The sequence below is a fragment of the Nothoprocta perdicaria genome, unplaced genomic scaffold, assembly GCF_003342845.1.
Source record: "Nothoprocta perdicaria isolate Ctin4 unplaced genomic scaffold, notPer1 scaffold_380, whole genome shotgun sequence".
In the NCBI taxonomy this organism is placed as follows: Eukaryota; Metazoa; Chordata; class Aves; order Tinamiformes; family Tinamidae; genus Nothoprocta; species Nothoprocta perdicaria.
This window is the reverse complement of record NW_020455622.1, coordinates 366,647-387,096: the sequence shown is the minus strand read 5'-3', so window position 1 is coordinate 387,096 and position 20,450 is coordinate 366,647. Positions and strand designations below refer to the sequence as shown.

General features: G+C 43.3%; 1 protein-coding gene across 1 annotated transcript in view; it reads left to right on the top strand.

Annotated features, from left to right (window-relative positions):
• Positions 1-1,001: 1,001 nt before the first annotated feature.
• LRP6 (LDL receptor related protein 6) overlaps positions 1,002-20,450 on the top strand; it is a 98,784-nt gene continuing 79,335 nt past the window's right edge. The window contains exon 1 of the mRNA XM_026044769.1: positions 1,002-1,390. The gene's annotated coding sequence lies outside the window, so the exon portion shown is untranslated. The remainder of the gene's footprint in view (positions 1,391-20,450) is intronic.

The window sequence follows — 20,450 nt, the reverse complement described above, 5'->3', positions numbered from 1 at the left end:
GTGGGTCTAGGTGCTGCTGCTCGGCTTCATCCCGGTAGCGTCCGCATGAACACAGGGAAAGGCAGGTATGTGTTTTGACAGAGAATTTAAAGGAGTGATTTTTTTCTCCACACTTGCACACACTCGCTTTTTTGAAGTAGAAAAATGGCTGGAATTTTCAGGATCTCATTGCTGGTGGTTAAGGAGAGTTTAACAGGCATGTTATATTTTTAAAGGTATGTTTTCAGTGTTGCTAGTGTTAATTAGTCATCTTATAGAACATATGAAGACTCACTCAATATGAAAACTGCAGTGTGTGCAAATTGGTACAACAGGCAAATAAAGACTGTGCATGTAAAGGCTTTGCATTAGGGAGCTAAACCCAGGAGTGGGGGTGTTTGAAAGAATGCATTGCCCAGCTCAGATACGTTCACTCTTCTTTCTACCTCTTCCTTCTGACATTTTATAAAACATAATTCCTCTTGGGCTATGCAAAACATTTTGTGTTTATGTGCTTTATATATAAAATATCTAGGATATATAACTCTGGCGAGTAACAACACCCGAGCATCTCCTACAGCCTGCTGTGAGTGATGCTTTTATGAAAGTTTGCTGGGCACGTGTTACTGAGGTCTAACAAAAACCCCTTGCCCTGATGGCCGGTGCTGAAGGCTTGGAAAGCCCCGCTTCACCTTCATCTTCCAGCCTCTCATTTAAGCGTACAGAAAAAGTGTCATTTGGGCCCTGCAAACCTCTGTTTTCTTTGTTCTCTTCCTTTTCCTTTTAATCTCATTTTAATAATGCACAACCCAGAATAATGAGCTGCCCATTACAAAGTCACCATCTTCACTTGGCGCGCTGTCGCCAGGCCCCGGCTCAGAGGCTCTCCGCCAAACCCCCGCATCGCCCCTTTTCCTTGACGCCCCCGTTGCGCCGGGGCGGCCCACGGGTTGCGCTTGGCCGGCGCGGTGCCAGGCGCCCTGCCTGACGCGCCGGCCCTGCTCTCTCCCCGCGCAGGCGCCCCGCTGCTGCTCTACGCGAACCGCCGCGACCTGCGCCTCGTGGACGCCGCCAGCGGCAAGGAGAACGCGAGCGTCGTCGTGGGCGGCCTGGAGGACGCGGCGGCCGTGGACTTCGTCTTCCTGCGGGGCTTCATATACTGGAGCGACGTCAGCGAAGAAGCCATTAAGCGCACGGAGTTCAATAAATCCGGGAGTGTGCAAAATGTGGTCGTTTCGGGACTTTTGTCACCTGACGGGCTGGCGTGTGACTGGCTGGGAGAGAAGTTGTACTGGACGGATTCTGAAACAAATCGCATCGAAGTTGCTAATTTAGATGGATCGTTGAGGAAAGTTTTATTTTGGCAAGAGTTGGATCAACCCAGAGCAATTGCCTTAGATCCTGCAAGAGGGTAAGTCTTTGTTTGCAAATTACTTTTTTTAAATGTTTAAAACTTCTGCTGCTACTTGTTTGTAAAATGATTTTAAATAATTAATGACATTGTTGTAGGAGGTATCTTAAGCTGTTTTGCATTATTTCCTTCTCTTTCAGTGTGTTTTGAAAATAATTTGCACTTCAGAAATTGTGGGGGGGAGGTTTTGTTTGTTTGTTTTATTTGTAAGCAACTTGGAAGTTTAAGGCACACAAAAAAGTGCGTTGGAGGAAACGATGCAGTGCAGAAGATGTCAGAAACTTCTTAGAAATACTGTAAATCAGTGTTTTCTTCCACAGCTTCAATAAGCCTTTGACAGTACACACAGGAAAAATGTTGGAATTACTTTTATTGACAGTTTTGGAAATAGAGGAGGATGGACTTGGTCTTTTTCCATCTCCTAATTACTTTAAACTGCTATCACTGGTTCTGGTTTATATTTATTAAATTCTAAAACCATGTAAGGATACAAGAAAAGCTGTCATTAGATCCCATCCCACTCTAAAACAGAGCTAGAAAAAGGAGAAATGCAGTCAAAGTGTCTCTGATTTGGCTTGTAAGCAGAGAGACCCTGCTTTCCTTTGGTTGTGGCAGAGTGTTTCGCTTTTCTGAACAGGCGCCGTGGTGCGTACGTGATTTCACATGCTTGCACTCCTTCAGAATGCTTGCATGAAGAATTGCAAAAAATAGGTGGAACACATCAAAGGTAAAGTCTACTCCTAACTCTTCTGGTGATCTATTAAAGCAGTGAGAGTAAAATCTATGTTTATTTTTACTGCCTTAAAAGACTAATTTAAAGACACTTTTTTCTAAATCTTTCTAGAGATCGTTTTGTGAGTTGTTAAATGTACAACATGTTTCAGGAAGGGAGAGAGCTAATACAGTAGTGTATCTGCTTTCTGCCTTGTTGGGAAAGTAGCAACTTTTGTATACAGTTGTATGGTAGAAAACCTCTGAGTTCTTAATGAATCTGTTCACACTTCAGAACTTTCTCCAAAGCTTCGAGTAGAGGTGGAAAGATGGCATCAGCACGGAGAGAGAAATAGTTCCTTAAAATTCCAAGCCTTTTCTTATGCATGCCTCCTGCCAATATCTTTTTTTTCCATATAAATATATTAGGGTTTCATAGTGTTGTCTGGCAGACAGTGGTAGGAAGGGATCTAGGAAGTCAACAAAATCTAAAGCTTAAAAAAATCAACCCCCATTTCCTTCTCCTGGAGTCTAGTCTGTCTTCTCTTACATACAGATGATGATGATGATTTCAGATACAAATCTATATGCTCTTGCAATTCACAGAAAGTGATTTAACAGTAAATTTAGCACTAAGATTGTAACTATCCACAAATTCCAGGATTTGTTAGAGCTTTTTTGTCCGTTAAGATTATTAGTAGTAGGATGCTCCCAGCTGAAGTGTGCGCATGATCCTTGTGTGAGTGTGCCTCTGTGTATTCATTAGATCTCATTGCATTGCGAAAAAATGTGAGAATGACTACAGAGAAACTTAAAAAAATAACAACAACAACAAAAGCCACAAGATTTCAGCAGACACGAGTGTGCTGTGACGCGGGGTGCGTTTCTGTAGCAGTGTTGCAGAGCTCCACGGAGGGCAAAGGAGGCGTCTTGCCAGCGCTCCAGTCCTCCAACCTTGGGCCTTTCGGACTCCTTCCAGGGAAGAGCAGGAAGTGGATCAGCATGTACATGAGCGCCCTGTGTTTAGGAACTGCTGCCTTCGAAAATCAAGGAAGTAGAAAAGGTTTCTCTGTGCATTGTAAATCTATAAATCCCTGTGCGTGGCGGGGGGCGGGGGTTGTTTCTTGTTAGTGGAGTCGTCTTGTTGTTCAGTGGGGGGTTGTTTTTTTAGTGTGTGTGGGTGGGTTGTTATTTTATTAATTCGAATATCCTTAGATCCCTATGGGAAAAGACTTTATTATCCTGGTTACGTTTTCCCCCTACTTCGCCCCAAATAGCCCTTTAGAAAAACTTGATCAGCTTTCTTTACAAGTACTGCTATCAAAATGAACTGACTTCCCTCACTGCTAGCTGAATTCTTCAGCCCAAGAAGGAATGTTAAGTGCCTCCTAGAAATGCTGACTAATTGCTCCCTTTTCAGGACCTCTTCTAAATGAAGTCACTCTCTATTTGTTAAACTCTTGTTAAGCTTTCAGGTTAGAGGGTTTTCAGTTAATGAATAGAATTAGAGTACAAAGAGCTGCAACACTTTTATGACAGTTTAGGTTAATTTCTGGATGAAGCAGTTTGCTCAAACTCTTCAGATTTGACGTTTTCCCTAAAGATATCTTTTATTTTTCATTTCAAAACTTTCCAGGGAATTCAAATATTTTCTTCCACCCCGCTCTTTCTTCCCTGTTTTATCCCCCTCACTTTTCTTCCCCCTTCCCCACCCCCCCCCAAAGATGGAAACTGGCATCTAAATACAGAACACACAATGAATCCTTGCAGCCATAGTACAGCCATTACCTGCGCATGATATCAGTTTCTGTGCAATTTTGTTGTTGAGTAGTGCATGTAATAAAACAATATTAGAATGGAGTTTTTTTATAAGTTACAGTGTCTTTGAGTGGTAAAAATCATTAAAATAACAATGAAAGTTCCTGGGACTTCTCCAAGTCTGCAGCGTCGGGTTTCTTGTGTTTGCATGCGAGTCAGTGCTGCCCACGATGGCACCTTGCACGCAGGCCCTAACCACAGCGCTTGGAACACCGGGTTTTGCTTCCCAGCTTTGCTCGCCCTGCGCCGGCTCCCTGGAGCCGACGGCTTCTGCCTGAGAGGGTTCGCTGAGGCGGCGGCTGCGGCTGACATATTTCACAGGCAGCAGATTAGGGCACAGGCCTTAGCATTTGGTGTATGGCTTGGCCTGTGCAGTGATGTTTTCTTTAAGGTTAGCAGATGAGTCGTGTGCAAGTTGCAAGCTGATTTGAAACCTACAAACTGCATGGTTACCTTACAAGTAGCTTTATAATTTGTTTTCAGATTAGCAAACTGTTTATCAGAGGATATTGCTGTCAAATACAGTGCTGTTCTGTCAGTTTGTTAGTTTTTGCGTTAATTTCATTGTAATAATATTGACACCGTTGGATCTGTCTCTTCTGGACCAGATGATGTTTGTAGTTTGGAGAGGTGGAAACTGGTCTAAATTCTGATAATAGCTAGGATATTAAACAAAAACATACTCATTGGTAGCTTAAAACTAACGAAGCTAACCTGAAAAGTGGCAGTGGTGTTGCACAGGTTGTCCTGCTTTTGCTAGTGGCCTGCCCTGGCTTTTGATTTGCACACAACATTTAGAGATCAACAATGCAGCCCAATGTCACTAGTGGTCTGGGAAGCAAAGCCTGGGGACTCTTGAGTGATCTGAATACCCAGTGCAGGAGAATATAACTCAAAAGAGGTTCCCCAGGCTGAGCAAGAGATTGCTAAACCTCTCTCTGCTTCTGGAATACAGAGCCTTTGGGATCTTAGTTGTATGAAGATCTTCCTTTGTGGCTTGTGGGACCAAGAGGATTGGCCATTGTTCCCATTCTGTAATAAAGTATTTGGTAGTGTCCTCTGGAGCTTCACTTGCTTCTAATGCCATTGGATATATCTGTTCATTTTGAATAGCCCTTTTGCAAGGCTTCACCTGGTCTGAGATCTTTCTGCAGTGCTGCTCTGTCGTTAGAGTATTTCAGCGTGGTTAGATGGCATGCAGTGAAGGTGCTGCTCTTCTGCAGGGCTCCAAAAGAGCACTGCTTTCTGCTGGTGTCTCCTCCTGTCTGAAGGAGGAGAGGGAAAGCAACCAGAAAGTAACCAGAAACCCACATATTTAAAACAGAGCTGGGACTTGGAGAGGTGACCGCTCTCGTAAATCTTGCTGTGCTGGTTTACTGCCATTAACTGTCTGTCCTCAGTCTGCTGCACGAGGTTGCCGGGAACTCCCAGGAATGTATTCACCATGTTACTTTTCTCACTTTTCAGGGATTCTATCCAATTTTCTCCTTCTGAAAGGAGATAGGAGAGATTGATTTGTTAGGAATCAAACTCAAATGCACGGAACAGACCTTTAGAAAAGGAATATTCCTCTTACAGACTTATATACCTTAAAGTCCTAGATGTTTTTAGCTCCGGGTAAGTTAGAAAATACCCCTTTTGTCCTTTCACCTTCTTTTGGTGCGTGGGCTGGTGAGCAAGACCTGCAGACTGCATCAACTGAGGGCTCCTTCCTTTCGCGACTTCACTTTGAGTAAATCTGTAGCATCTTGAAGTGCAGTGAGGTTTCACTGTCAAAACACCAAGTCCTCTCTTTCCTTTTTCTGCTTTACTTGTTGGGTTGTGGGGGGCTTTTCCCCTGAAGCCTGTGAATATGGTCTCTTGGATGATGTGGTCCAGACACTTTTGAAGAGTGTTTCAAATGAAGAGCCATCTGGTCCCTTCACGTGTACCTCATTGCTGCGACGGGCACGGCGATAAGGATTTGTTTTGAAATAAATAAGCTGTGTACTTGAGATGTTTACTTGCAGCATTATTTAGTAAGCCAGAACTAAATATTTAAACTGAGGTAGTAATTTCTGGTCTTGCGGAATAGCTTCTGGTGATGAGACTTTGGGCATGCTTCTGTTTATCTGCGTTTTCGGTCATTACAATTGTAACTAACATCCACGTCTGGACTATGAAGACACATCTTTAAAAAAATTGTGAACAAACAAGTTTATACTAACAACGTTGTGAATGAAACTTTGAGTGAAGACAAGAGAAGCTGTATTTTAAAACATGATTTTAAGTTCCTGGTAACCATTACTGGTTAACATGCTAATTTTTTTGAAGGTATGTGAACTTACATGTTTTAAAAACTCTGAGAGAATTTTTATTAACTTAGTAGCGAGTTAGAGGAGGCCAAATCAATTCCCTGTATTTGATAAGTAATTTGTTCTAACTTTTTGCTGAATAGTAGTAATAATGTTAGGGTAGTATAGTGGTTTTTGAAGAGCATCCATACTCTTTCTGAGGAGAGGCAGCAAAACAAGGAAATAATCTCCCTTCCCCCTCCAAAATTTTGTGTGTCTAACTCAGAGGTGTTTATCAGGAAATCAGTAATTTAGAATCCGTCACATTTTAGATCCCTTTTTTTACGGGGGAGAGAGCTTTAGGTCACTCTGTAAAATAACTGCAACTGGCTCATCTTAATAATTGGAAATGGCTGTAAGAAGTTGATTTTTGTATTTCACCTTAAAGGAAAGGTTTATTTGTAGTCGTGCAGTTTATATTCCCTACTCGAAGGCCGGCCGCGTGGGAGCGTTCCGGGAGCGACGCCTCAAAGCCGACGTGCGGCGGCTCCGGCGAGCAGAGCGCTCCGGCAGCTCCTCGCGGATCCTGCTGCTGCAGCCCCTTCCAAGGCACTTTAAACTTGCCTCGGTCATCCTCCTGCTGCTCCTCCCTTTATAAATAAGCTTGGCTGGTGCCAAGCTCTGCTCTAAGCTGAGCTCAAAAGCTTTTGCTGCAAGAGCCTGACCACTGCCTTATACATCCAACGAGCGCCTCTCACCTAGAGCAGAAATGTGTAAGGTGCAGAGGAGGAGTGTGGTGGTTTCCTGCTTTATGCTGAGGAGTCTGCTGCTTCATGGAGATTTGGGGTGTGGAGATGGAAGGGCGAGTGCTAAAGAAGGGAGTTCTTCATGAACTCTTCTTGAATCAAGAGATGTTTTCTTTGCTTAAAATCATGATAAAGCTGTTTGGATTTTTGTTTTATTCTCTTATAAAGCTGGAAGCGTTCTGCTTTGTGGGACTAAAATGTGTTTCTAACCCTAGTTTTTGATTTGTATTGTAGAAAATAGAGCAGAATTCATATTTGTTCCTTGGAGGCAGCATTTTGTTCTTTCGGAGGAAATTTGTTGGGATTATTTTGCTGATGGAAAGGATCGATTTATCACTCTTTATCACTCTAAAGTCACTTGTTAGTGTACTTTAAAACAGACTGACCGCATTCTTTCAAGTGTAGAGTCTTCATTTTTAAAAAAGTTGTAGCACTCAACTGTGTGAAAGATCAGCGTGTCTGACATGCGTAATAAAAGTCTGTAGAAGGGCCATCTTGGCCACGTTTCTGGAAAAAATGAGGCTACTTCTATGGAGAATATTTCAATACAGTCTGTATAACTCTGATAAGAGGCAGCAGTATAACACACCATACAGAGGCTATGGGACAGTTACTATTTCAAATGCATCTATTAAGAAAGGAGGACCTGTAGGGACATAAATTTTAAATAGCCCTAATAACAATATCTGCACAAGGATTTATGGCATTTGCATGGTGACCCCGGGGTAGGAGATGTCTCAAAAGTTACGGTCAGTACACCAGGGTCATAGCTCGAGCTGTAGGCGAAGTGGGGCAGTTCTGCTGCCTTAGGGGCTGTGTGGGAAAGACCCGAGGCTGAGCTGGGCAGAGCAAACATGGGTGCTTCTTGTTGCTGCCTGCCAGTTGGGGAAGGAATTATTTGCACCTCTGTTTATCAGTCTCTGTCGTAGCCTACATGGTAAATTTCCAGTCCGTCCACTTCTTCCCTAGTGGATGCCCTGTCTAAGCTGCTTCCAAAATCTTTGGTATTTGGGGGTGTTCCATAATAAGGCAGTGATTAATTTAACAAAAATAAATAAAATAATTCCCCATGGGAGCTGAGCTACCTCAGGTGGACTGGCAATGCTGTTCCACAAGAGTGCTCTCGTTTTTAAATGGTGTGCTTTAAATGCATATGTGTGGGTGGGAATGTATATGTAATACGTATTTGTGGTGTCTGGGTATAGTTAATTGCATCTTATGCTTAAAAAATGCTAATTGTACTTTAAAACGTAAAAAAAAAAAAAAAAAAAAAAAAAAAAACCACCAAAACCATAAACATGGAAATTTTTTTCCTTGGATTGATGAGGATTAATGTAAAGAATGGTTGTATATTTTTCTAGACTTCAGTACTTTTTAATTAAGTACTTTTAATAGCCTTCAAAATGATCAACATCCATTCCGAGTCCGCCCCTTTCCCCGTTCCGGTCTTTCCCTGGGGTTGTCTAACATGTACTTTACATTCTCCTTTCTCATGGGAATCTGGTCGCTTCTCCCTTCGACATCTTAAGTCCATGTTCCAGTGTGAGGTATTACCTCATGTTAAGTTTTTCTCTGTCACTTCAAGGAAGAAGTCATTAAGATAGAAGATTATGTAACTAAGAGCATTGTTAAGTCACAGGTTTTTTTCTAAATAAAGGTGTGTGTGAAAATTAATTTTTTTGACTCTTGAATAGAGGGTTCTCTTGCCACTAAACATGGATTTATTTGGCCTAAAATACAGTTTTATTCTATAATGATATCCTTTCAGTTTAAGGAGTAGATAATCTCCTGAGTAAGCTCAAATACGATATGTGCTTTTTAATTATTTTCAGCATGCATTTTTCTTGGGTACCTACTGTGTAAAAATTCTCCCCAAATTGAGATGTACGTATAAGCTTGGATGAGGTAGAAGTTTAGGGGAAGGAATGTAACTCAGAATGTATATGTGATTTGATAAAGCTTTCGACTCCAATGCAAGAAGATCCTAAAGGAGCACTTTCAGATGTGTGAAATAAAACACATGTCCTCCTTGCTACAAACACATATGATAGCACCGTACACCGCCAAGCTCCAGCGGTAGGTAACGATCCAGAGGGCTGTGCACGTTTACTGTACGCTCGTATGCGGGTGGCAAAGTAGTTTTGTATCAAGTACTTGGGTGTTTTGCTCATTTCCTAAATTGTTGAAAACCTAACCTAATACTTTTAACAACTTGATTAAAGTGGTGAAATGCTGCTTTCCCTGGTTATCTAAGAGCTCGCCCAAATGCTGTCTTAACTGTATGGAAAGCAAGGTTTTGGTGTGGTTTGTGGTTTTTTTTTTTTTAACTCTCTCTTCTTCATTAAACAATTTGTCATTGTATTGTGCTGGTCTGACACAGTGTTTAAAACACTGTTTACTCATGTGCTTCTTGTGGCCAGAAATGGTCTTTGGCGATTGTTGCTGCGAGCTCCTGTGGGCCCCCAGATGTGCGTAAACCCCTGGCGGGTGACGGGGGCACGGGGGGCTGGCAGCCCCCTCGCCGCGGGCTGCGCTGTCCCCAGCGAAACCAGAGCTTTGCTTTAGCGAAGGGCTGCTCGCTGCTCCGAGCCACAAAAAGCTTTAGTATTAAATAAATTATAGAGTCCTAATCAACAATTTATAGCTACAAACCAAATTTGGATTTAAGGAGCCCGATGCCATGAAAGCACAATGTGTTCTTGAGGTTTGACAGAAATTTGTTACTTAAACTGGAGAAGCGTTGTCGTCTTGCATAAAAATGTTCTTTTTCAAAACAGAACTGAGACTTGGTGAACTGCGAGCTCTTAAACAGAGCCCTTTATGTTGGCATATTTGTTTTAGCTTCATTAAAATTTCATCGGTTTATGTAACCTGAGCCTTTTGCCCGCTCTTTACGTAGGTGAAGGGAGCTCTTTGCTCCCAGTCCCGAGTTGCACCGTGGCCCATCCCCGTGATGGTGCCTGTTATGGCTTCTCCTGTTGCCTGCCTCACCAAAACTGGGTGCTGATCTCACCTAGCTGTTGAGCTGATGCAGGCTACAGAAGGAAAATCTAGGTCAGAAAAGAACAGCAGTTTTTTTATGCATAAGCTTTTTAATGTCTAGCAGGACATACCTGAACTGGGGCCAAGCAAGGGCTAGGAGCAAGGCTGCATGATTTTTGAGCCTTGATAGGCTTTGTGCTTTCCAAGGGCTGTACAAATGCTGCATAATGTGACAGAAGTTTTCCCATGTTCTTCAGTGAGAATAGGCTGGTAGATGCCAAAGGGCCACCCCTCAAACAGCATGGGAAGACGGAGATTTTTGAGCTCTGGTTCATATTTAAGTTCTTTGTCTCTGTCACTCTTCTCCTTTTGAAGCCTGACCCTATGCAAACAACTGCAAGTAATCTGAAGTTGAAATCTTCTGGCTGAATTTCTCAGTGGTGGCTGTGAAGGGATTAGTTCCTCTATGACTCTCCAAAATGCCCACGAAGAGAGAGCAACGGCCTCTTTTCCTGCACGTGGGCTGTTTGTGCAGTCTCCCAAAGCACCTCACCCGTCCCCTTCATGAGCGCAGTTTAAAAGTCCTCTTGGACAATTGTGACATGGGTAGCGTCCTAGAAAGATGCAACCTCGGGTAAAAACTTGACGTGTGACTTTATGCAATGTAGTCCACCGTATTTGTGATCTTTCACCACCACTCATCCTGAGGTTTCTTTGGAGCCTTCCCAGTCTCGTTGTCCAGCTCGATCCTCACAGCAGTGCTCGTGTTTGGGTGCGCCCATTGCCTGTGTAAGTGTCTGCCGAGTTCACCAGTGTAGTCACAAACACTGCAACCAGCAGAGGATTTACAAATAGGAAGTGCCTGCAGTCTGCTACAGAAGCTTTCCTGCTGAAAACAGAAGGGAGTTTGGAGGAGAAAACCCCCAAACAGAAGTATTTTGAAGTCTTGCAGCTTCCAGGATTTTTCTGGTGTCTGTCTTGAATGTGTTGCACGTGGCTGTTCTGTTCATCTTGATAGGGCTATTCATTGAAAATAAAAAAACTACCTAATATTTCACAGGGCTCTGAATATATGTCAGTGTTTAGGTCTAGCGAAGAGACTGAAGTAGCTATTAATATTTTTGGATGATTAAAAGATGGAAAAGACACTTCATACTTTGCACTGTCTTTGCAAAGTAGTACATACTGTGAGAAATAACTTTCGGAAAATGAGACATAAAATACATCATACTGGCAACTTTTGAACATAGCAGAAATGCTGTATTTAAAAACAGACATAAGAATGAAAACAATCCTGAAAAATTAAACAGGCTTAAAGACAACGTTTTAAAATTAGAAGGTCATTATGGTGGTTATTTCATATTTGATCTTTGATGGGAGTGCTGCCTGTCATGTTGCAGATTAAGAAATCTCACCTTGGGCTCCCACTCAGGAACGATTCGACGCAAGGCCTGCTCTGCCGCTAGCCCCAGGCCTGAGCGTGGTGCCTGTTGTCTCTGAACTGCCAGTTGCCAGCTCAAGAGAGAAAAAGAAAAAGGATTTGCAGGGCCAGTTAGCTATAAAGTAAATCTAGTATTTTATATATATATATATATATATAAATTATATATGAAATATGTTGATTAAAAAATTGGAAATATTCTAAAAGTAGTTGTAAAGCTTCTGAAGTCAGTAAATCTGCATTAAAAAGGGCAGTTTTAAGTAAATGTTTGTATCTTAGGTGCTTCTTGGAAAGTCTAAGAAGGCAATAGTCTTTTCTTAATGTTGCATGTCTTTAATTGTGCCTTTCTTTCTCTTCACCCCACGGCCCCAATGTACGTTATCTACTTTGCGGACTAAAGGTTCCAGGTTTCAAAGTTTGCTTTACATTTAGTTTTTCTGAGGGAGAAAATGTAATGCAAATGTTAAACAGATCCTTTATTTTTTCCCTGAATTTATATTTTCCAAAACATCTTAAATAAGATTCTGAGAATCTGCCATGTGGTTGCCTGCTTTTGTTGTTGTTTGTTTTCAGGTTTCTTGCTGTGAGCGACCATGAGGCTAGTAAAGACAAATTCCTAGTATTAGTAGGTATTTTGTCATGGCAGTATGATGTTTAGGTAAGAACAGGGCTTTTGCACAATGATGGTTAGGGGTATATATCTTGTGTCCACACTTAAATCATTCTCTTTACCTGCTACAGGCCCTAGGTGCTTTTGTAACTTCAGTGTTAATCTGTGTTAACTGCAAGTTACTTCCCTTCAGAAGGGGAATTGTTCACATCTTTATTTATATAAAGATGCAAGTAAACTTAATATGTTTATTTTTCTGTTACATGAGAAAAGATTAAATCCATATTTATGACAGTGTGAGGGATGACTGGTCTGCCCTACTTAACTCTCTGTCAGATCTGCCTAGTAAAGTCAAGCTTTGCTGAGAACTTGAAATATGACTGGTGGCAAGAGCAAGTATCAGTACTGTTGTATGCTTGATAGCAATAATGAGCGGCAATCTTCAAGGATGTCTTTCTTTTGCACTTGTATCTTCTCATCAAATATCTTATTCTGGTGGAGACTTAACATTTTCATAAATCCCTGTAGCTTGTAGGTGTGTTTCCTTTGGCGTGACCATGGCTAAGAAGTCGATGTAAAGCGTGTGAGACATGGCTTGTCAAACATGTGCTTGGTGACTGCTTGACAAATGTTTTTCTGATGGAAAAGCTCTGGCTTCTTTTTTAGAAACAATAAGAAAAATCTATGGGAACAGTTAGCTTTTTTATGAGTAGCTTTGAAGAAGTTACATGAGTAGTTTCTTCCATTTTAGCCTGTCCCTCTGGAATTACGATGTCACGAAGTGCTGGCATCTCTTTTCTTCTCTTCGGCACTGTTGAGGGCTGGGTGTTAATTCTAGCAGAGTTGGTTTAGGCCTCTCAGTTGTGGGGTTGATTGCAGAGTTGTCAGTCTTTTAAAACAAAAATTGTTCTCCAGAATTATAAAATGATGTCGTTTATCCTTGCATTCAGGGAGGCAACGGTGAAGAGAGTTGAGGCAAAGGAGGTACGCGCCAAGGTAGCTGTGACTCTGTGCAGTGACAAGAAATCATGGGATTTAATAGAGTGGTAACTGAAGGTCTGATGGAATCTCCACCTAGGTATTTGTCGGCTGCGTTATGCAATTTGCCGGCCCTGTTAATTTGATTACAACACCTTTTTCAATATTTCAACAATAGAAACTGTTGACAAGAATGGCCATGCCCGATTTTGTTTCAGTGCTGAAGGGTCTTATTCAGCCAAGATCTTTTTTTCACGGGCAGCTTTATTACCCGATTTAGGAGTTGACATGTTTGAACTCTTTCTCAGACACCTAAATTTTCTTCAGCCAGACAGTGAATTTGGAGACAGCAGTGAGTATGGGTAGTATTTTATTTTGGGGCAGAGTTACTCTTTGATAAGGATAATCAGAGTTTAACTATAGGGTGCTGTGACTTCTCTCAGAATCCAATAGATAAGTTTGTATCTAGTGCTAGGCAAGCTTTGCATCAAGTGCTTTGGCAAGGTTTGAGAGTGAAGTGGAAAGAGCTTTTAATTTAAATTAAAAAAAGTTTTAGTGAGGAAAATGTGACTTCAGCAAAAGCATGAGAAGGCCAAGCTTCATTTTCTTTCTGCCATTTGTAGCCAAAATATTTGGATTGCTACTCTTATGAGAAAAAGTTGAGTTGACTTTGCATGCCATAAGAGAAACCAAATTTTTTTTCTCTTTTTTCTTTTTTTTTTTTTTGTCAATCAGTTTGTCAGGTGCTCCTCGACTTGATGTAGCCCCTAGTTGGCCTTTGTAGTGCTCTGTGTTACCGTTGCTGCGTTTCATGGCACCTTGGTGAGGTTATTTAGGGCAGCCGTTCTCCTGGCTGCTTTTGCCTCTGCTACTGACCGGTTTTGCTTCTGTGAGCTCTGAAGTAAGTTAAATGATGCCACAAACAAGACTTTGTCGCTGCCAGAAGAAAAGTATCACCCAGGGGATGGCTGTTTTCAGGGTAGCGCGCTCTGTGCTCAGGTACAAGATTGTTTCCCAAGGTTACTGTGCCAAAAGAAAATAAACAGCAAAACGGCCAGGCAGCCCCCGTGGGAGAAGGTGCTGGGCCTGAGCTGTAGGGTCCACCCTGCGGGCTCAGGTCTGATGCAGGGCGCTTTGTGCTCCTGAAATCCACTGCTTCGAAAGCGAGGTCCGGAGCGCTCTGAGATTCCTGACCTTTTTTGGAGAAGGGCAAAGAAAGGTTTCGGCCGACCTGCTGGTGTTTTGGGTTGGCCCTGTGGCGCTGCCGAGAAGGCTCCGCGGGCTCCCCAGGCAGGGCTGTTGAGCAAGCCGGGGGAGTTACGTGGGGTCTGTGGCGCTGGGCAGCGCGGTGAGTCATGAGGCTGGACTGGGTTACTTAACTATCCGTGTTCTCTGAACGAGACTGTACCAAGAGCTCTGTGGTTAGAGGAAGATATTTATTTCTACAGAAAGTTATTTGTGTTCTAGAACATAAAGGTGGTGGTTGTGGAGTAGATGTGGCCTTGTTTATAGGAGAAATATTTGTTCTCTGTGTTAATAATTGAAAAATCATGGCACTGCACAAAGTCTCAAATAGCCAGTTGCTTAGGGGAGCATTTAATTGATAGTTTGTCATCTATAAGGGCATGAGCTGTGAGTCTTCAATATAATAAAGGTCTGAACGTAGCCTGGGGGAAGGTGGCAGCATGGAGGCAGGAAGCCTAGCAATGGAGTGTGTCAGTTCAGGGTCACATGGCATTTAATGTAGAGTTAAAACCTGCCAAACCGCTTGTGTAACCAGAACACAACTGCACAGATAAACAGGCAGTCTCCCAAAAGGTTTCTGTGTGTAGCCCTTGGACTAAGGAAAGCCCACCTGGGGTGTTCAGGAGCAAATCAGTCCATGATATAAAGCAACAGGCAGCCAGGCTGGGTAGCCACTCTGAGAATGTCAGCAGGTTTCCTTACACAAGAAGGGCGAGCGTGGGGAATAAGAATAGTGGGGTTGGGCTGCATCATCTTAGCCAGCAAAGCGTGCTACTTAAGGTAAAGGGATGGTTATGTCAAGATGCAGCTGAGGATTTCATGCCATTAATTCACAACAGCCATGAGCATGGACACTTGGGGCGGTGAAACCTTAGGAAATTCAACAAGGGCAAGTGCGAGGTCCTGCACCTGGAACAGACTCCAGTAATAATAACCCCAGACACCAGTACAGGCTGGGGACTGACCTGCTGGAGAGCAGCCCTGCGGAGAGGGAACTGGATGACAAATTCACCATGAGGCAGCAGTGCCCTGGTGGCCAAGAAGGCCAACGGGATCCTGGAGTGCATTAAGAAGAGCGTCTCCAGCAGGTTGAGGGAGGTGATCGTCCTCCTGTACACAGCCCTGGTGAGGCCACATCTGGAGTGCTGTGTCCAGTTCTGGGCTCCCCAGTACAAGAGGGATGTGGAGCTGCTGGACAGAGTCCAGCGCAGGGCTACCAGGATGATCAGAGGCCTGGAACATCTGCCCTATGAGCAAAGGCTGAGAGAGCTGGGCCTGTTCAGCCTGGAGAAGAGGAGGCTGAGGGGGGACCTGATCAGTGTCTATAAATACCTCAAGGGAGGCAGTGAGGAGGAGGGGGTGGCCTCTTTTCAGTGGTGGACAGCGATAGGACTAGAGGAAATGGCCACAAGCTGAGGCACCAAAAGTTCCCCAGGAACTTAAGGAAACATTTCTTAACAGTGAGGGTGCCAGAGCCCTGGCACAGGCTGCCCAGAGAGGTTGTGGAGTCTCCTTCTCTGGAGATCTTCAAAACCTGCTTGGATGCAGCCCTGTGCCACGTGCTCTAGGTGACCCTGCGTGTGCAGGGGGGTTGGACTAGGTGATCTCTAGAAATCCCTTCCAACCTTAAGGTTTCTCTATAATTTGACAAAAGTGTCCATATTCAGTGTTCTAATATGTCTAAAGTAGGGGTAGCTTCCTTTCTGACCATAGCTGGGAGGAAGGGATGGCTTGGTATTGCTCAGCAAATACACTGCTCACTGCATGCTTCTCCCTGATGCGTTATTTTAAATGATGAATGATTGAAGATTTTCTTTCTCCTTCTTCCTTGTTTTTTCCAAAACAAATCGTTGGCCAGTTTGTGTGCACGCCGTAAGTTTTGTCTTTAATGTTATGTCTGTCTGGCAAAACCTCTCTCTCTCTCTCTCTCTCAAATGTTTTTGAGAAGTTTTGTGAGCCCGGTGGTGTCCGTGCTCCCTTGGCCGCCTCCTGCTCCCTCAGGTGCCTGCTGCAAGAGGCACTGAAATGGCTTCTCTGAGTAGCTGTGACCAAGGCCAGCACCGTTGCCACTCTTTGTGATTGCATTTTAAAGTATGAAGAAGCAGCTGCCCTGTTGCCCCATTCGTTGTAATGGTATTTATCAAATGGTTTAGACAAGTTGGAAGGAAAAAAAGAGTGAAAAATGTGTTTTAAAACCTACAAGATTTATAAACACATCTGGGTGGACTTGGAGAAGGGTGAGGGGGAAGATGAGGCAAACTGAAGAATGTTAAAAGCTCTCCTGTCCAGAGCTGTAAGTGCGAGTGCAAAAGCCTGGTGCTAATGTGCTGCAGGACGGTTTATAAAGAAACAGGGATGCTCATCTGCCTTCCTAGTTAGAGAAGATGAATCACATGGGCTACAATAAAAGGGGAAGTAGGAGCTAACTCTATTATTAGAAGATTTTGAGTGAATTAAAGTTGGTGTGGAATTATCACAAAGTTGCTTCTCAAAAAAAAAAAAAAACTAACTAATTTATCAAAATGGTCATGTTTTTCTGGAAAGGTGTGTTTGGCAGCTTCTCAGCAGACTCGCACACTGGTGGGCATACTGGGCACCCCCAGGTTTACAGCCCTGCTGCAGCCCTAGGGTGCCTGCTGGCGCCCACCCGGCACCCCAGTGGTTAAGGCCAGGAGTATTGAGGCCTTCACCCTGCTCCCAGTGACCTGTCTGTCTGTCCCGCAGCCCTGGTGGTTTCAAGCCTAACGCCTGAAAGCCGTTTCAGGTAACTCCACCTTGGTGTTCATCTGGAAACTTTGGTTTGTGTCATTGATTATAGCAAGAGGGAGGCGAGAGTTAACCTTTTATTGGCACTGCTGCCAGAAGAAAGGTCTCGCCTTGCTGCAGCTCCAGGTCTCACTCCTTTCTCAACCCTTCTTCATCCTGACTGCAGACCTGTAGTTTGCAGACCTACACTGGGCACTGCCCGCTCCAAAGGCAGGAATCGTGACTGTGCTTGTCCTCCAGACAAGCAGAACCTTGCAGGTGCTCCCCTAATGGTGCTGGGAGCAGAGTAGGGCCATAAGGAAGAGCAAAAGAACAAAACTGGGCTGAAAAGTAAGCTTGCTCTTATTCTCAGGCGTTGGGAAGGTAGAGCTGGGGAAAGGTGGTATGTCTTCTCCTCGGCTGAAATTCTGGTTTCACATCCTGGTTGAGCTCTTATAGCCTTAGCTGCAGTTTGTTTTCAGCTAAGAATGCTGATAATTACTATGTGTATTTTTCTTTTCCTCTCAGACTCAGGGTTCCTAAACTGACTGTCAGTTTTGTAACTGTTGCCCACTGGGGTGTTTTCTGTGGGTGTATGGGACGTGTCCTCAGTGTGGGTAGCTTCCCCAAAAGGGTCACCTCCCTCCCCTGCACCAGTTCAGAAAACTTGCTCTCTGCAAGAGCTCCAGCCTTGGAGGTTTCCAAGCAGTTACCGACCCCCATTCAGTGACACAGGGCTGAGTTGCACTTGCTTTAGGCTCCCGTGGTTGTTACTCACAGGACTCTTGATTCCTGTCCTCTTCGTTCAACTCCATTGAAACAGTGGCTTTATCTGTGCAGCAAGTTGACACCTTAAGACTTTTTCCTGTTAGAGCATTTGCCTCTGAAGCAAATCCGGAGGGCCTCCTGTTGTGCCTTGCAGCCCTTTCTAAAGGAGCTGGAGGGTTCTGTGTGGAGACAACTACCGTACTGGAGTCATAAAGCAGTAATACAGCCCTTGAAGCCTGTGTATTACTTGAAGCTTCAGCCTCTTCCCTGAGCACAGAGGACTACACATAGTGCTGGGAAGAGTATCTTATATTCCTGCCCTGGAGCAAAATGGTCAAACTGGGTTACAGAATGAATCTCAGTTTACCTGTAATCGTCCTTCATCGGGTAATCGTATCAGCTCCTCCTGTTGATCCTGAAGACATCAGATAATCAGAACAGAGTGAAAAGAATATGTTAAGACTCCCTTTTCTTCAAAACCATGAATTGCAAATGAAGCAGTGACATTGTTGTTGGTGTAGAAAGGGAGCTCCCTAGAAGCAAATTCAGCACCAGCTATTTCCTTACGGCCATTGACAAGTCCCTTTTCTTTTCCCAGGCTACAGAAAAGTTCAGTGCTTTATTTTCTGGGATTGTTAATTAGGCGAGTTGAGATAACTGTGGTTGTCTTCTTACTCAAGTCAGGACTCCTTCTAGTCTAGTTATTCCTTTTGTGTGATTGTCCTGATTCTATCAAGCTGTCAATAGCACATGCCATTGAATCAGAGGCTTCTCTGCCTATGTGTTTTTTCTTCTGTTTTTTTTTCCTGTTCCCTATTTATCATTGTGAAAAAAACTACTTACGAAGAGTTAAAACTCCTCTGAATACACATTTCTCACATATATTTCTCTACACATATATATATATCTGCACGTATATTTCTCACATAGTGGGGGAAAGCCCTATACCATTGCCATCACTTTTGCGTAGTGTTAATACGACTTTTGTTTTATTTGAATGTCTCCGTTCATCTCCTTTCCAAACGTATGTATCTTCAGTGGTAATCTAACACTTTTTCCCCCCATTTATATAACTGGAGATCCATTCAGTTACAGTTGCATTCAATTCAGAAGAGGGTAGTTTAACGGTAATTGTCAATAAAGCAGATAAAAGCCTTTGGTAAAATTGGATAACAGGCATGAAGGGATTAGTGTTCATGACTTATAACAAGAGAATGTACTGTTATCTGAAGCAGGCCATGGAATGGACAGGCTAAATTGAACCTGATACGAAGGGAATAAATGAAATTCAGAGCAAAGGCAAACTGTTTGGAAGCGTGTATATATATATATAAAGATAATCTTCCAAAATTGTGGTATTTAAAATCTGTTGGGTCCCTCATATGCAGAAACTCAATGCCTGGAAAATAAGTAATAAATAATACACATTCATCATCTGGAATTTTCCTTTTTTATATTTTATTATGAATGCTGCCTAATGCAAAACTTTGAGGGTTGGATTGAATGGGTGTGTTGCTGCATCTCGATGGGTAATGTAAGCTTAAAGAAAGCCCCAAACCTCGATGAATTAATCATGTGTTGCCTTGGGACAGAAACCGTGTAAAGTAAAGGGAAGCTGTGCATGGCCTGGACACACGTCCCAAACTGCGAGCAGTGTGTTTGGTGCTGTCTCCATTAACGAAGCTGTCTCTCTGCCCCAAACTTTTCCACCCTGAAGACTGCAAAGTGGCCCCTTAATACAGTGTTCAGGTAGAAATGAAGAAAACAAATTCAAAAATGAAACTAAACAAAAAAAAAGCCCCAATTCTTAATATGAAAAGCTCTTCAGCAGACTTAATTTCAGACTGATGGAGAATGGATGAGGAAAGTCCTTCTTGGAGGAGGCTCCCTTCAGCTTTCCCACTAGTGCAGTTCCTGCAGTGGAAACAGCACCGAATACAGAGCTGAAAGCCCCGGATTTGTATATTGGTGGTTAGGGAGACTGGGATAGTGGTAGCTGGAAACGGCACTTTTATGCCTTGCGCTTCCTGTGCTGGGAATTAACACTTGTGTATTAGAGTAGTAGATCTTATCTGCTGTAAAGACTATAGGTTAGAATATGACCTGAGTTTACATATTAGTCTGTGAATTAAATGCTATTTCGTGTGGCTTTAATTACTCATTACAATGACTAATCGTTAAATTAGTGGTGTTTCGGTTTAACTGCAGCCTGCTCTAGGGATGCGGTTGCACTGATGTGGCGGTTGTGTCGGGATACTTCAACTTTCCGAGCTCACTGCAGCATCTGCAGATTTCTGTTTATTGTTCCTCACTCCGGATAGACATTGTAATTCTATAAAACATCAGTATGAGTAATTTTGTCAAGATTTGCGTGCTGTGCTGTGCAGTGCCTTCAAGAATCAGCCGTCCTCATGACTGGATTCCCGCTTTGTAATGGTTCAGTACATTAGTCTTAGGTAAACCTAGACCAGATCCACAGCAGCTGCCAGGTTTTCTTCATCTGGACCTTGCTGCCCGTTTTTCCAGTATTACCATGAGCTCCTCTGTGCTCTGTTGTAGGTTGTGTAACTAGTGCAGACTTCTGCCAAAGCACTAAAGTTGCTGTCGCAGTTGTAATAACTTCTGCTGTGAAGCCTCTTTAATGCTGGCGCAGCCGTGAGGAAGGAGCCACACTTCCTGTGGG